Below are 14,410 nucleotides of genomic sequence, written 5' to 3'. Positions count from 1 at the left end.
TAGTGCTCATTCTCAACTTTCATCACAGGGAGAATGCCAGGGCCTTCAGCAAGGCATATACATTTGGGAAAATCTTGATGTCAGGAGGATGGAGTGCTTCATAAATGGTGGACAAGCTCAATATTCTTCCCTCTGTGTTTCCACTTGATTCTCCACCAGTGAAGTTCAGCTGAGAGCGTGTCAGGATTGGGCATGTACTGTCAATGCCGGCTTTTTAATGTGGATCTGGGGATTTGAACTCAGGTCCTCACATTTGCAAAGCAGACGCTCTTAATTCACTGAGCCAACTGCCCAGCTCAGCACATAGGGGTTTTTTTTGGTTTGTTTGTTTGTTTTTTGTTTTTGTTTTTTATGAGCAGAGAAAGAGTCCATGCTTAGATCAACAGGCTAAAATATACTTAAAGTGATCTGTTTTGCTTCAGTTTCCAGATAACCATTGTTTTTATGACTATAGAGCATAGATATGATCAATCCCTGAGAGAAATAGAACACTGGCAGGAACTGCTGTGTGTCTCTGAACTGCTCCTCCCAAGGCTCAAGGACAAGAAACATTGGAAATGGGCTAGTGGGTCAAATGAGAATGTTCAGGAAGTTTAAGGCCATTATTCATTGAGAACCTGCCCCTCTGCATATGGGAGGAGGCAACTGTTCCTTGGAATTCTTGTCATACAAGACAAAGCAAGTTAGCAAGCTGGTGATGTCACCAGGTATATGGTGCAGCTTGTAATGTGTCTCTGTGAAGTTAAAGAATGCTGTTCACAGGACACATGCTCTTGTCCTAGCCTGCCGTGACTGGACCTCAGGCAAATATCATGTCCTGTCTGTCACCACTGGTGTTCATCAGCACTTCAGAGAGAACACCCATGACTCAAGCATTTGGCTCTGAGGAGAGGATGCATCTACTAGTTCAGTGGAGACCCACCAACAGAACCTTCTTTTTTACTTCCCTAGCAGCTCTTTGCGTCCCAGATGTACTCCAGATTCATTTTGTTAAAAGGTCTGTCTGTTCTTTTAGCTCCTCTGTTAAAGAACTGAAATGATCTTATACCTCACTGTCACTGTCCTAGCCTGGTGATGCTACAGAGCAACATCCAATGCCTTAGCGATTGAGTTGATATGAGAGGGAAATTTTCAGAGATGACTTTCAGAATGTTAGCCTGCAGGGTGAGCATACAGTAGCTCTGAAGATAAGGTCAAGGGAAATAATTACGCTTAAATGTTAACAAAGTCGCTTGGAGCAGCAGCATTGGAACTATGGTGGAACATTCAGGTTCTGTGTCCTTCATAAAATCTAAAGATTAAGAAGATTTGCACTCTACAGATGCAGATGTGGGGTTGTGGCTGACACCAGGATCCCTGGGGAGTTAGCATGTGATAAACAGCTGAGGGAACAAGAGTTGCAGACACAGTGGCACAACTGTGAGTCTCATCATCAGAGGCTGGCCTCAAATGACTTTTTTTCTACGGTGATGATTGAAATGCCATTGGCATTTAGTGCCCTGTAATGAAAGGGCATTTACGTTTTAAAGAAAAAATGTGTGTATGTACACATGCAGGGGCCAGAGGTCAAGAGCATGTGTACTCCTCCATTACTCTGCATTCCTTTTGAGACTGTGTATCTCACTGAAAGTAGTGCTCATCTATCATGCTAGGCTGGTTGAGCAGTGAGTCCCTGGGGTCTTCCTACCTCTCAGTGCTGGGAGAATAGGTGTGTGTTGCCTTTTATATGGGTGCTGGGGATCTGCACTCCCCAGCTCCAATAGCACAATGATAAACTATCTCATTTTGCATATAACTTTCAAATATTTGAATGAACACTGATACAGAGAAGTTGTTTATAATTGTCCCAATTTAGAGAGTATTTTCTTCAGTTTCAATATTCATTGATTTTTCCTAGTAATGTAGGCACCTGGTAAATAATTGCCATTTTTCATTTTTGGGGCTTTATTGCAAGTTGTTCATCCTTTCAGAAAAAATATAATTAATAATATCAATCTATCAATCTACAGTGTATAGTAGTGACACTGATAACTTGAGATTTGGATTCAAGAATCTGGTTCCTTAGAGATTGTGACTGTTAGCTTTCTCAACTCAGTTCAACGTAGAGTATCTGGAAAGTGTCTCAGTGAGGGACAGTCTACATTAAGGTGCCCTGTTGGGGATTGTCTTAATCAATGTGAGGAGGCCCTGGCCTACTGCAAGGGGCACCATTCCCTAGGCAGGGTGTTTGAACTGTATGGAAGTGGTAGAAATAAACTGACAACAAGCAAGCATGCATTCATTTCTCTCTGCTCTGGTCTGTGCTGAGCTGCTTGGAGTTGTTGCTGCCCTGACTTTGCTGCAATAATGGACTACATAACCTAGAACTGTGAGCTAAAATAAACCCCTTTCCCCTTAAGTTTCTTTCTCTCAATTTATTTTATCCAAGCTACAGGAATGAAGCTAGAACAGTGATGTCATTAAACTTAGTTGAGCCTTGTATTGAAATATATTCTGAGTTTTATATAAATTATATTTCTTAAATTAGTGAGAACATTTTAAAAAATATTGTGAAACATGTAAGGAGAAGATATGATATCACAATATTACTTTATTTAATTCAGGGTTCAACATGGGGCACCACAGTGAGTGTAGTTTTTATTGCATGTTATATGTTATAATATAAAATTATAGATATAAGTGGCATTGTGACTGGGGTGTTGGTAAGCTATCTCCAAACTCTGAAAGAGGTCTATACAGCATTGTCTTTCTTTCTTAGTGACTGAAGATATGAGGGACATCCAGCTGTCCCTTACCCTAGAGAAAAGATCATTACTTGCATTACTTGCATTACTTGCTACTGATGATGCAAACTCTGAACCTTTGCAGGTATCACCACTCATCCAAGGCTGTGTAGACCACTTGCAAGGTTTCATCATCAAGGAAAGTTAGGATTCTTTTTCCTACTGACCTTTAACTGAGTGTTGTGGGTCCTTTCTGCAGGCCCACATGTTCATCAGCATCTGATTCTTCCATGTGGCTGTCTTGACCCACGTGTCTTTCCCACTCATGGTCCTAGAATCAAGCAGATGTGTGGAACTTGAACACTCAGGTTCTGTACATCATTTGATTTCAAACTCAAGTGCCTGATCTTCAGCTTTTTCTATCTCCTACCTGCAGATGAAGATATTTGTGTACTGCCAAGGGCAGACTCTGACTTGTACTTTTAAATCTGGTGATTAATCACTGCTATCTTCATAGTTTTTTTTTTCTGTACTAGTAATACCTAGCAGCAACCATTTAATTCCATGGCTTTTGTAACTGCTTCCTCTACACTTCACAAATACCTCTTCATGGTCTCTTGCATCAGTAATCCAGGCTCTGGTAAACAGTTGCCCTGTTTCAGCCTGCCTGCTATTGTCAGTACTACCCATTGCTAAGCCCCTTTCAAAGGACTACTGTAGAGGTCTCCCAGGACATTTCCCAGTACCACATCCTGGGATGAGGTTCCATGGAGTTTGCCTGTAGCCAGTTCATTTAGGCACATTCCCAGAGTAGCGCCTGTCCAGAATTGAGAAAAGAACATTAGGAAGAGAAATTGGCTGCAGAAGAGATCATGGCAGATCCCATAGTGGTGGCTCCTCAAGTGGATGGCTTTTCACAGTTGTTCATTCAAAGTAAGGAGCCTAGAGACCCTGCAGCTCCATGGGAACTAGTGAGTGGACAGAAGCAGCCCTTGAAGATGTGACATGACCTTGGGTGATATTCTACCTTGGGTCCAAATTAATTCCCAGAAAAGTCTGTAGCTGAGAGCTGTAAACAGCCAGGTTGTCATTATTAATGTCTTCTTGGGAAAAGGAGAGAGTTGCTGCTCCTAAGAGGTGACCTGGTAGTGGCCTCCAACTTGCTTGGAGGGAAAGGAGACCAAGAAGATTTTAAGGAGAAAGAAAAAATGTGTAGATTCATACTGTCCTTTGCCTCTTTCCCCATCTCAGGGCTACTTCCAGTTCAACCATAATACAAAAGGAACTTTGGCGTCTGACGGACCTGCTTTCAGATTAGAGTCTGAAACATGCCTGTTATGTGACCTCAGACAAGGCCTTCACACCTGTCCTTTGGTGTACAGTCTGTGAAGTGAGGCTAGCAAATGTTCACTTTGGGTGACCGTGATTAGAGAGCAGCTGTAGACAATACTGAGTTCTCACACATACTAGGGGCTTTTCTCTGTGCTTTCTTGTACAAACTCACCCATGTGTACTAGCTTTGTGAGAAGGCGATTCTTGTTGGATGCATCAAACCAAGCATGAAGTTGAGGAGTTGAGGGATATCTTGTTCAACATCGTTAAAAAAAAAAAAATCACGGTCACAAGGTTAGGGATTTGTGCTTCCACACTCATCTTTGTAGTTTTAGCCTTTAATTGTTTGTTTCAGCTTCTTTAAGTAAAACATTTTATTAGAGGAACTCATGTTTGTAGAGTAATGCACAGTAGGTACTCAGTAGATGTAACTGTTCCGCTTGGCCAATTTCTAGAACTGTCTAGAGGGGCACCTTCTATCTCCAGGCCTTATTGAATGTCCAGTCTCCTCTTCCATGATGCTTCTTAAGAGCTTTGACCCCTGTGGTGAGGTAACCATGAGCACTTGAGGCTGAGTCCATGTGTTTTATTCATTTATTGCATGTATAGGTGCAAAATATTCTAAATATGTTCATGAAGTAAATAAAAAGGTGATAATGGGCACATCATTTGTCAAAATGTATTGGTTTTTATGCATTTAAATGAGTTGAAATTTACTGTATGACAATCAGTTCTCAATAAAGTTGGTTAAAACAGTTTCAACTTAGAGAAATAAAAAAAAAATAAACAAACAAGACTCTACACCCTATTGAATCTCTGTTAAGCAGAGAAAAATTTCTATCACTAGAAAGGATCTTTGGTTACTAATTGGGTCATTCTTTGCTGAAAGATTAAGTTTCTGGTGCAAACAAGATAATGCACCAACTCAGGCTAGATGTTTCTTTAATTGGCTTATTGGTTCCTCTCAGCTGCTTCAATTACTTGGAGGATACTTTGAATTATGTTTAATTTTAATATTAAGCATGACATTATATATTCTAGGAAATTGAGCCTTGATAGCTAAGACATATTGATCATATCCATAAAAACCAGAGAACAGGAGATAGCATGCTGTTTTGCAGTACTAAAAGGGGACAGAGAACAAACTGTCAGCATTGCTAACCCAGACTTCATTATTCTATGAAGTGTGGAGTAAAGAAGAAACCTTTTGATACCTCCGATTTTCTAGGGGTTGAAAGTAATGTGATTTTGATAAGTAAATTGGGATGTTTATTTGCTTAAATTATCAGACACTAAAATTTACTGTGTGCTATAATTACACATATTTGAAGTTGTATAATTTAGTTGTAGAATACAACTAATTAAAAATCAATGATGAAAGCAGGCCTGGTGATGTACACCTATAACCCCAGCTTCTTGGGAGGCTGAGGCAGGGGAATTTTCTTGAGCCAAGGAGTTCAAAGCCAACATAGGTAACATCCCAAGAGCCCATCTCTTCAAGCAACTGCAGTGACAAAATCAACCATTAGGATAAATATTGAAAGTATTCCCCAAGAGGACTTGAATTGGTTTTCTTCTTTCAAATTTATTCTATTTACATTTTTTAATCGTGTATGTATACATGTGAGTGTGAGTGCTCATGGGGGTCATAAGTGGGCATTGATGTCCCTTGGGGCTGAAGTTGTGAGCCTGCCCAAGTGGGTGCAGAGAACAGAACTCCAGAAATATGCAAAAGCAGTAGGAACTGATGAGCTATCTCTGCAGCCTGATGACTTGGTTTTTGAGAACAGCAATTATTTTCAAAATTCTTTCTTGTTCTAAGAAGATAACATGCTGTATCTGATATCTCAAAAATTCATAACAATAACATTGTACATATATTTTGTTAAACTTCTCACTCCTCAAATTTTTATATTTTTAAGAATTATTTTCCCTTTCTCCCATCTCCCTCCAAACCCTAACAAAACGATGTGCTGTCCACCTTTGTCTTCCCAGCCTTATTACAGCTCTAACATTTAGTGAAATCTTACTCTCCGTCTGAATGGAAGCAGAAGGGACTGGCTTATGTCTGTAGGGAATCTCCTAGAAAATGAAGCTCTGAGTGGAGAAGTGGTGGTGACCCGTTCAATAGTATGAAGCAAAGGACGTCATAGAAAAACTTTAGGACTCAACACTCAAATCAATTTGTCAACTGCCAGATACTGCCTTCACGCATACTTCTTTACCCAGTAGGCATTTACTCAGTCATATTAAACTATTTTTTGCTACATTTTGGCTAATGTCAGATACAATCCTAAATATTAGAGAGAACATAGACAACAGTACACAAACCTTGCTCTCATACCCAAGTGTGAGAAAATGAGGATATGTGGAGCCATTACTACATTTTACTTTTGTTACAAAAGTAATTACAGAATGGATATATATATATATATATGTATATATATGTATATATATACATATATATATATATATTAAGTAATGTATTCAGCAAATTCACACTGTAGGCTCTCTTCTAGCATTCATGTAAGTAATCTTATTTAGTGCTCATTCAAACTCTTTAAGTAGTTTCAATTATCTACATTTAGATTTCCGAGATTAGATAAATTGCCAAGACCATGCAGTCCCTTTAGTGACCTACCCACAGGATTCAGGTTGCAGAGCCAGAACTGGGAACCTGGGTGAGGGGAGAAAGGAGGGTGTTGGAGTCAGGTTAAAGTGCCCTCTACCGAAGCATAAAGACCCAAGTTCAAATCCCTAGCACTCACATAAAAAATGATTGGTGTGTTTGTACATATATTTGACTGTAGAGTTGGGTGGCAAAGACAGGTGGGTCCATAGGTCAGCCAGCCTAGCCAACTGGTGAGTATCTGGTTCAGAGATAGATCCTGTCTCAAAAGAGAATGTGAAGAGTGTTTGCTAGTGGAAGGCACCCAATATCGATCTCTGCTTCCCATATATGTATGTATGTATGTATATGTACACATACACACACACACACACACACACACACACACACACACACACACACGGAGGGACCTAAGAAGGAGGGAGAAGGAGAAATGGTGTCTTCTATCCAAAATATAAGCATGTACTCATGACATAGTGCAGACCCTACATCAGAGGTGTATGGGATGGAAATTGGGAGTTGATCCCCTCTTAGATGGATTTTTAGTCTTCATTTCCTAGTGCTAATGCTAATGATATGAACACAACAAGTTGTATTTTATCAATATAATAGTTTATCATGTTAATAGAAATGAAATGTTAGGCTAAAGGGCTCGCCATGAGTACACATCTGAAGATACTGACCCACCCTCTCTCAGAATCTTTGGGGTCATTACAACAAACTCTATAATTATGTAAATCCCCTTAAAAGATTCACTTCCAGGTACTTTGTAATTTTGATGGCATTAAAGATGATGTCTATTAGATATTATGTTTTATTTGTTTATGTAAACATAATTGCTCATATCCATTTAATAGTGTCCACCAGCCTTATTAACTGTTCTAAAGATTATTATGAAGGTTCTATGGATAATCACAACATCTATGGATAATCACATTTTTCTTCTTAACTGTTACCCTTTTGCTTGCCTTATCTTGCTATGCAAAATCATACTCAACTTGGACACCTAAGAGTATTAAAATGGTATGACCTTTCATTGGAATGTTTGAGATTGAGGGCATTGTTCTATGAGGTATATAACCTATCATTGAATTGCTTCAAATTTCCTGACTCATTTGCTCAGTCACTCTCTGAAGAGAATATAGTGAATTAAAGTGTATCTGTCTCAGAAACTACAAAATTATATTTTATTTTCTGAACTTAGGAAGTAACGCTACAGTTTTAAATCCATTCTTCAAGGAAATTCACTTGACAGAAATATTTGTTTACTTAATACAACTTTAAAAAATAATATAACAATGTTATCATTGTGTTAAAAATTCCTCATTATATTATCCTTTCCTATGTCAAAACCATTACAGAGTTCTTTCTTTACCTATATACTCTTCTCCCTGCTTCCTACGTTCCTACCTCCCACTCCTTCCTTCAGAACTTATACACGTTTCAAATTTACAGTTATCTACTTAAACATCACTGTCAGGTAAATCTCCAGTGGCTGGCCCCCATATTGTAGATGTTCCCTATTTGAGATTACTCAAGGGTCCACTGAGGAATCATGTGTGTCTGGTGCTTTTGTAGGTATACATGCTTTACTAGTATGTTAATGTTCCACAGCTGGATTACCTAACAACAAGCATTGAAAGTGCTAGTGAATCTGCCCATTGGTTTGTCCAGACTTTAGGATATACCTGGAAATGTAATCCCTTGAATATACATTGAAAATAAAAAATCAAAGCAAGGGAGAATCCAAGGACAAGGCTGATAATTACACTTCAAACTTAATGGCTTATATTCCACCCTGTTGTCTCAAAATAGTGTGTAGGGCTAGCAGAATTTAAAGTCTTGGGCTCATGAAAAATAGAGAATCTCCAGTCTCATAATGCCTAAATCTGAACTTTAACAAATTCATGTGACAACATCCGGGGAAGCCTCGTTCTTTGTTCCTGATGCCTCTGGATTACTTGACCTAGTATCCTTTCATAAGTTTAATCTTCTTAGGCTGGACCTATCTCTTTCCTAAACTGCTAAAACTCTTCCTGTATCCGTGTTCTCTGTAGCGTCTAATACATGCCAAGTGTACTTGGAATCAAGAAAGACTACTTGTTTTCCTATTCCAGGGACAGAGTCTCCTTCAGGACAACAGCCAACCCAGAGTAGAGATAATCTTTCCAAACAGGCTTCAAAAAGCCTCTATTTGTTTCACCATGAGCATATTATGAATATGAGAACTGTATATAAACCCTCCATGGTTTATGTGATAAAATCAGGGCAATCACTCATGTTTGTATAGCATGCCCAGGAGGTCACTATGTTCTTTATTTGCTTGAGAACAATGTTCATGTAACTTTTGTTGTACGTACAGTGACTGATATGTTAATTACATCACATTTCTAAGCTCTCTCTCTCTCTCTCTCTCTCTCTCTCTCTCTCTCTCTCTCTCTCCTCTGTCTAGACAGCAGTTAGGAGGAAGAGAAAACTAAGGCCCCCTTCAAACACAGCCCACTGTTTTTAAGAAGTCTTTCTAGAAACCTCTCATCCACACTTGACTTTCCTATCATTGACCAGAAACGAGTGCACAACACTTTCCTGTAATGGAGGTTAACACATACAGGATCTGGTTTGGGTGGCAGTCGGTTCAGTCAAGAATGATTTGGGTGTTTTTGTTTTGTTTTGTTTTTTTGTTTTTTTTCTAAAAAAAATAAATATTTTTAGGAAACTAATAATACTTGGTATACATACCATAAAAATTGCCTAACCTCATTAATGTATGTATGCTTCTGTTGTTTGTAGCTGAATCTAGGCATTTCTAGCTCCACCATATTCTCTCATGAAAATGCTCTTTCTCAGTCATTGTCCCTCAAGGGTGGAGATGTGACTCAAATGGCTCACAAATTTCCAAAGATGCTTCAAAAACACTCACTCATTTAGTATTCTACTCTACAACCCCTTGCTCTCAGGAGCTATGACACCTGCTCTCTGCCACCATCTGCCTGTATCTCTTGCATAGCTACCTATAGGCCAGAGGCTCTTCCCCTGTCCCAGTATCAAGCATCATTCCTTCCTGCTCTCAAGGGACTGGTCTCTAAAGTGTGGTTTGGGGATCTGAGGTTTACAGATGGACTATTAAGTCAAAACAGTGCTTATAATAGTTCTAAACTGTCAGTTGCATTGTTATTTACTTAGCTACATGATGTGGGTATCACAACAAAGTGGGTCGAGAAAAGCAGTTCTATCCTATTAGTCTGGATATTTTTTGTTTTAGAGAGTGTTATTTTTCTCTGAAGATTATGTGTGCCACTACGGAAAGATTTATTATTACTTTGAAATTAACTAACGGATTATTAATCTGTCAATTTAAGCTCATAATAAATGTATGTTGACAAAATTTTTGTAGGGCTCTAAATTTTTTAAGCAAGTGAAGTTTTCCTGAGACCAGAAAGTTTTAGAAGTGCTGAGACATGTCCAAAAACAAACAAACAAAAAAAACCCATAAAAATTTTAATAAGAAAGGGAAAAATAATATCACAGACTTCATTTCTTAGCCTCTTTCTTACCACATTTGTAATGTGAAATGGAGAAATAAAGGATAAAGCCAAGGCTGATGTTCTGGCTCAAGTGCCCACCCGGTATATGTCATGTCCTGGGAACACCTCCAACCAGACTTTCAAGGATGCCTCAGGCTCTTTATGTCTACCAAGAAGTTCCACTATTTTCTCCCAAATAACTTCTTGTTTTTTCCCAGAAAATAATGCCTCAAACAGCATGTAACAGTTTATTTTAAAAGCTAGAATACAAAAGCAAATTTGTATGCCACTTCTTCCATTTTTATTTTGAATATTTATATTACCAATGTTTTTTTTTTTTTTTTTTTTTTTTTTTTTAGTAGCTGCAGCGATCTGCTTGTTTCCACCATCCCTGTGCTGGGATTGCAAGCATGTCAGCCACTGGTGTCAGCTGCATCACCAGTTTCTATGAAGACAAATCAAGACACTGGAAGATTAGGCAATGTGTCTGATTTGTCTGTCAGGGCAATAGAACCCCTGTGCATTATACAATAAAGTATCAATTCTGTATGCCCACATACAGCATTATGAATTTTCAGGGAAGGGGGTGGGGGAGTCATCAGTGTGAAAGCACCAAGCTTGCGTGGACTGTACCTGCACTGAAGTACTATTGGGAAAGTCTGTGGGCAGCTTTGCTGTGGGTGGGTCTACACCAGGCGATGTCTACAGGGCTGCTCCTGGCTGGAGAAACCTGAGCTGGAAAGAGCTGAAAGTGGAACGATGGATTATAGTGAGAAGTTGGGGCCCTCCAGTGCCCCTGACGGTCCCCCATCAGTCACAGCTCTGAGGATTTCAGAGGGTAATGGCTGCTGTTTCCCTTCCATATCTAAGTTTTGTACAGTTCCTTATTTGGCCAATGCTAACAGTACTCTTCAAGGAAAGGGAACGTGATATCCGACTCCCAGGTTAGCCAGGTTAGGGATGAATCAGCACTTCTCAAGTCTTTAAGACATAGCTCCTAAGGAGTCTGGCCCTGATGATTCCATCACTGCCTAACATCTGGAGGACTTTGCATGCATGAGTTCCCACAGATTCGTGAATTCTATCCTCACTACTGTGGGGATTTGACTCTGGGACGCCCTTCTGATGTTCAGCCTGTACCATTCCTAGGTCAGATGCTATGTTGTGTACATACCAGTGCTGTGTACTTTATTCTTAGCTAAGCTGTTTGTTTGAAATGCTTCTCCTTGGGATTCAGCACATAGCCCTGTTGAGGTCAGAGGCCTGTCTGTTCACTGTAATAGACATCACCTAACCATATCTGTATTTATAAATTAACTTACAAGTGATTTATCACATCCTTTAGTGGTTATTAATTTATTGAACTTCCTTTCTGTACTATAAACCCAAGAGAAGACTTTTTTGTCTTGTTTTATGTATCCTGGGTATCGAGTGTAACATTATTGAATTAATAAGGCTCAAAGTCCAGATAACTGAACATATTTTTTATGTGGTTGACAAAAAAACAAAGAGAAGGTACTCATATATATGTATGTATATGTACATATATATATATACACATATATACATACATATACATACATATATATGTATATATATATATATATACACACACACACACGGATTTTTATGAGTTCAATGTTCTTATGCTTAGATCACTACAGTTGTTGCCATCTTTATTCTCCTTTTCAGGCACTTACTAAGGTAATGCCATGTGATGAAATTCTATATTTGGTTTTTCTGTCTCTGATTTAGGTGACATCACAATATAGTTGGTTTCTTCTCAAAGGATTCAGTGATACCCTGCAATAAAGATTTGAATAAACAGTGGTCGCTATTGGGGTAGGGGGAGCAGAATGTGGACTCCTGCAAATACTTGCTCGTCATCCTGTTAGACCTGGCCACCGGGGGACTGTGTTCACCATTGCATGGTTTACAAATCCAGGGATGAAGTCTCTACAGTTTCAATAAGAAAACGGCAAAAAGTGAAAGAATATGCCAAACATTAAATCTATAAATCTATCCATGGGGAAGAAAGTGAAGGAGGAAATGACACAAACTGGATTGTGATCTAGGAAAAGCTTTATAAGTATGTACGATGGCTGTATTGTGCTGCAGATGAGGAAAATAAACCACCATGGAAGATAGAATCACAGCGTTGGCCACCTAAAGGAAACATTATGAGGGTGCAGTCTTTGAGAAATAAAGGAGGAAGTATTAAATTGAGAAGTTTGTGACTCTGGGCTCTGTTTGTGTTTGCTCATGAAGGATAATTATAATGTAAGATTTTATACCCTGAGTAGGTGTGTCAATCCAAACAAGTGTTGGTCAGGCTGGCCTGAAACCCAAGATGCTTATGATATGCACACAACTGTGGAAATTCAAATAAAGAGTGCTTTGCTAGGCAAACAGTTATGGTTAAAGTAGAAGTGTGAACAGGGTCATAATGCACAACACACCCAGTTGTTTCCCTGTAATTATTTTTCCACCATCACTGCAAAAGCCGTGTGACATCCACAAACTAGCTCTGAGCTCAAGGATTTTGTAAGGCCTTGCTTTACAAGCAAATGGTGTGTGTATGTGTGTCAGCTCTGGGGGTTGGGGGTGGGAGCATAGGGAGAAGCAAGACAAAGTCACATGACTTGTGTTCACAGCTACACATCTGGTTATGGGGAAGGCAACTGTCCTAGTCTTCTTCTGTTTCTGTCTCATAGAGGAAACGTATTTAGAATATGATCTATTCCTCCTTCATTCCTGTGGTGTTTGTTCATTTGTTCTGGTGTGTGTGTGTGTGTGTGTGTGTGTGTGTGTGTGTGTGTGTGTGTGTGTGTGTTTACTTTCATGGAAAACTCTTTTTTGGTACGTTTCTCCCTTGACTTTGGTTCTTTAATATTCATTTTCACACAGCACAAAGCATGAAGTTTCTAGAATTCATGGGGTAGTTAAACTTTCTTCTGCATTATCCCCTGAGTGTCATCACGTTAGTGGTTTTGTGGCATGGGAGACCATGCAGCTGTCAATACTCATATTAATATTTACAAACTGTATCATTTCAGTGCATAGAATAAACATAGGATTGGAACGTGCTCAAGGTTAGCCTCATTGTCAGCTTGACACATCTGGAAAGAGGGAACTTCAACTAAGGAATTTCCTCTATTGAACTGGCTCATGAATGTATCTGTGGGGCATTTTGTTTTTGCTAACTAATGTAGGAGTGTCCAGCCCCCTGTGGGGAACACTATCCTTGGGCAGACAGGCCTGGGCTACATAGGAAAGGTGGCTGAACATGAGTCTGAAAGAACCTACTAAGAAACTGTGCTCTGTGGTCTCTGCTTTGGTTTCAGCCTCCAGGTTTTTGGCTTAGCTAACCCTCCCTGTAAGCCAAACAAACTCTTTCATCTCCAAGTTGCTTCTTACAGTCATGGTATTTATTTATCACAGAAACAAATGTCAACAGCATTCCTAACATGTCTTCCTTCCATTCACTTGGTTATATTCACTATCGTTTGTAGCTAGTGGTTCTCTGTCCTGCCAGCCAGCTCAGAATAAGAAGTTCTAGAGACTTATTACAAAAGCTCAGCGGTGGATAGCTTAGGTTAGTTTCCTAACTAGCTCAAGTAAATTAATTCATTTCTGTTAATTTATGCACTGCCCCGTGGCTTATGGCTTGTCACCTCATCTACATGTCATGTTTTCTCTGCATCTCCTGGTGACTCTGCCCTTCTTCCCAGCATCCTCTGTGCCTGGAAACCCTTCCTAGCTAGTGGCCGTTCAAATTTTTGTTAAACCATTCAGAGTGACACATCTCTAAAGTGTACGAGAAGATTATTCCACAACAGTCGCTCCCTAAGGCTGTCACTGTGTTGAAGTCCCCTTTTTCTTTTTTTAGTATCAGGGCTTGAAACCAGGGTCTTGCAACATGTTAGGCCAGGGCTCTACTATGGAGTTCTAACCCAAGCCTTTCCACTTTTCCCCTTTGATACATGTCTCATTATGTTGCCCAGGCTGGCTTTGAACTCTTGATTTCCCCACTGTAGTCTTTGGGGTAGCTAGGACTACAGGCTTGTGACACCAGGCCCAGCTCTTAAAGCATTTTGAATTTATTTTCAGCACAATCTCTGAGACAGAAGTTGAGTCCCCCACCTTTCAAACACTTCCATTAATTTTGAAATATTTGGCAGAGAGAATGAGTTTTTGTTAAT

The sequence above is a fragment of the Phodopus roborovskii genome, unplaced genomic scaffold (assembly GCF_943737965.1).
Source record: "Phodopus roborovskii unplaced genomic scaffold, PHOROB, whole genome shotgun sequence".
Classification (NCBI taxonomy): domain Eukaryota; kingdom Metazoa; phylum Chordata; class Mammalia; order Rodentia; family Cricetidae; genus Phodopus; species Phodopus roborovskii.
This window is presented reverse-complemented; position numbering follows the sequence as displayed.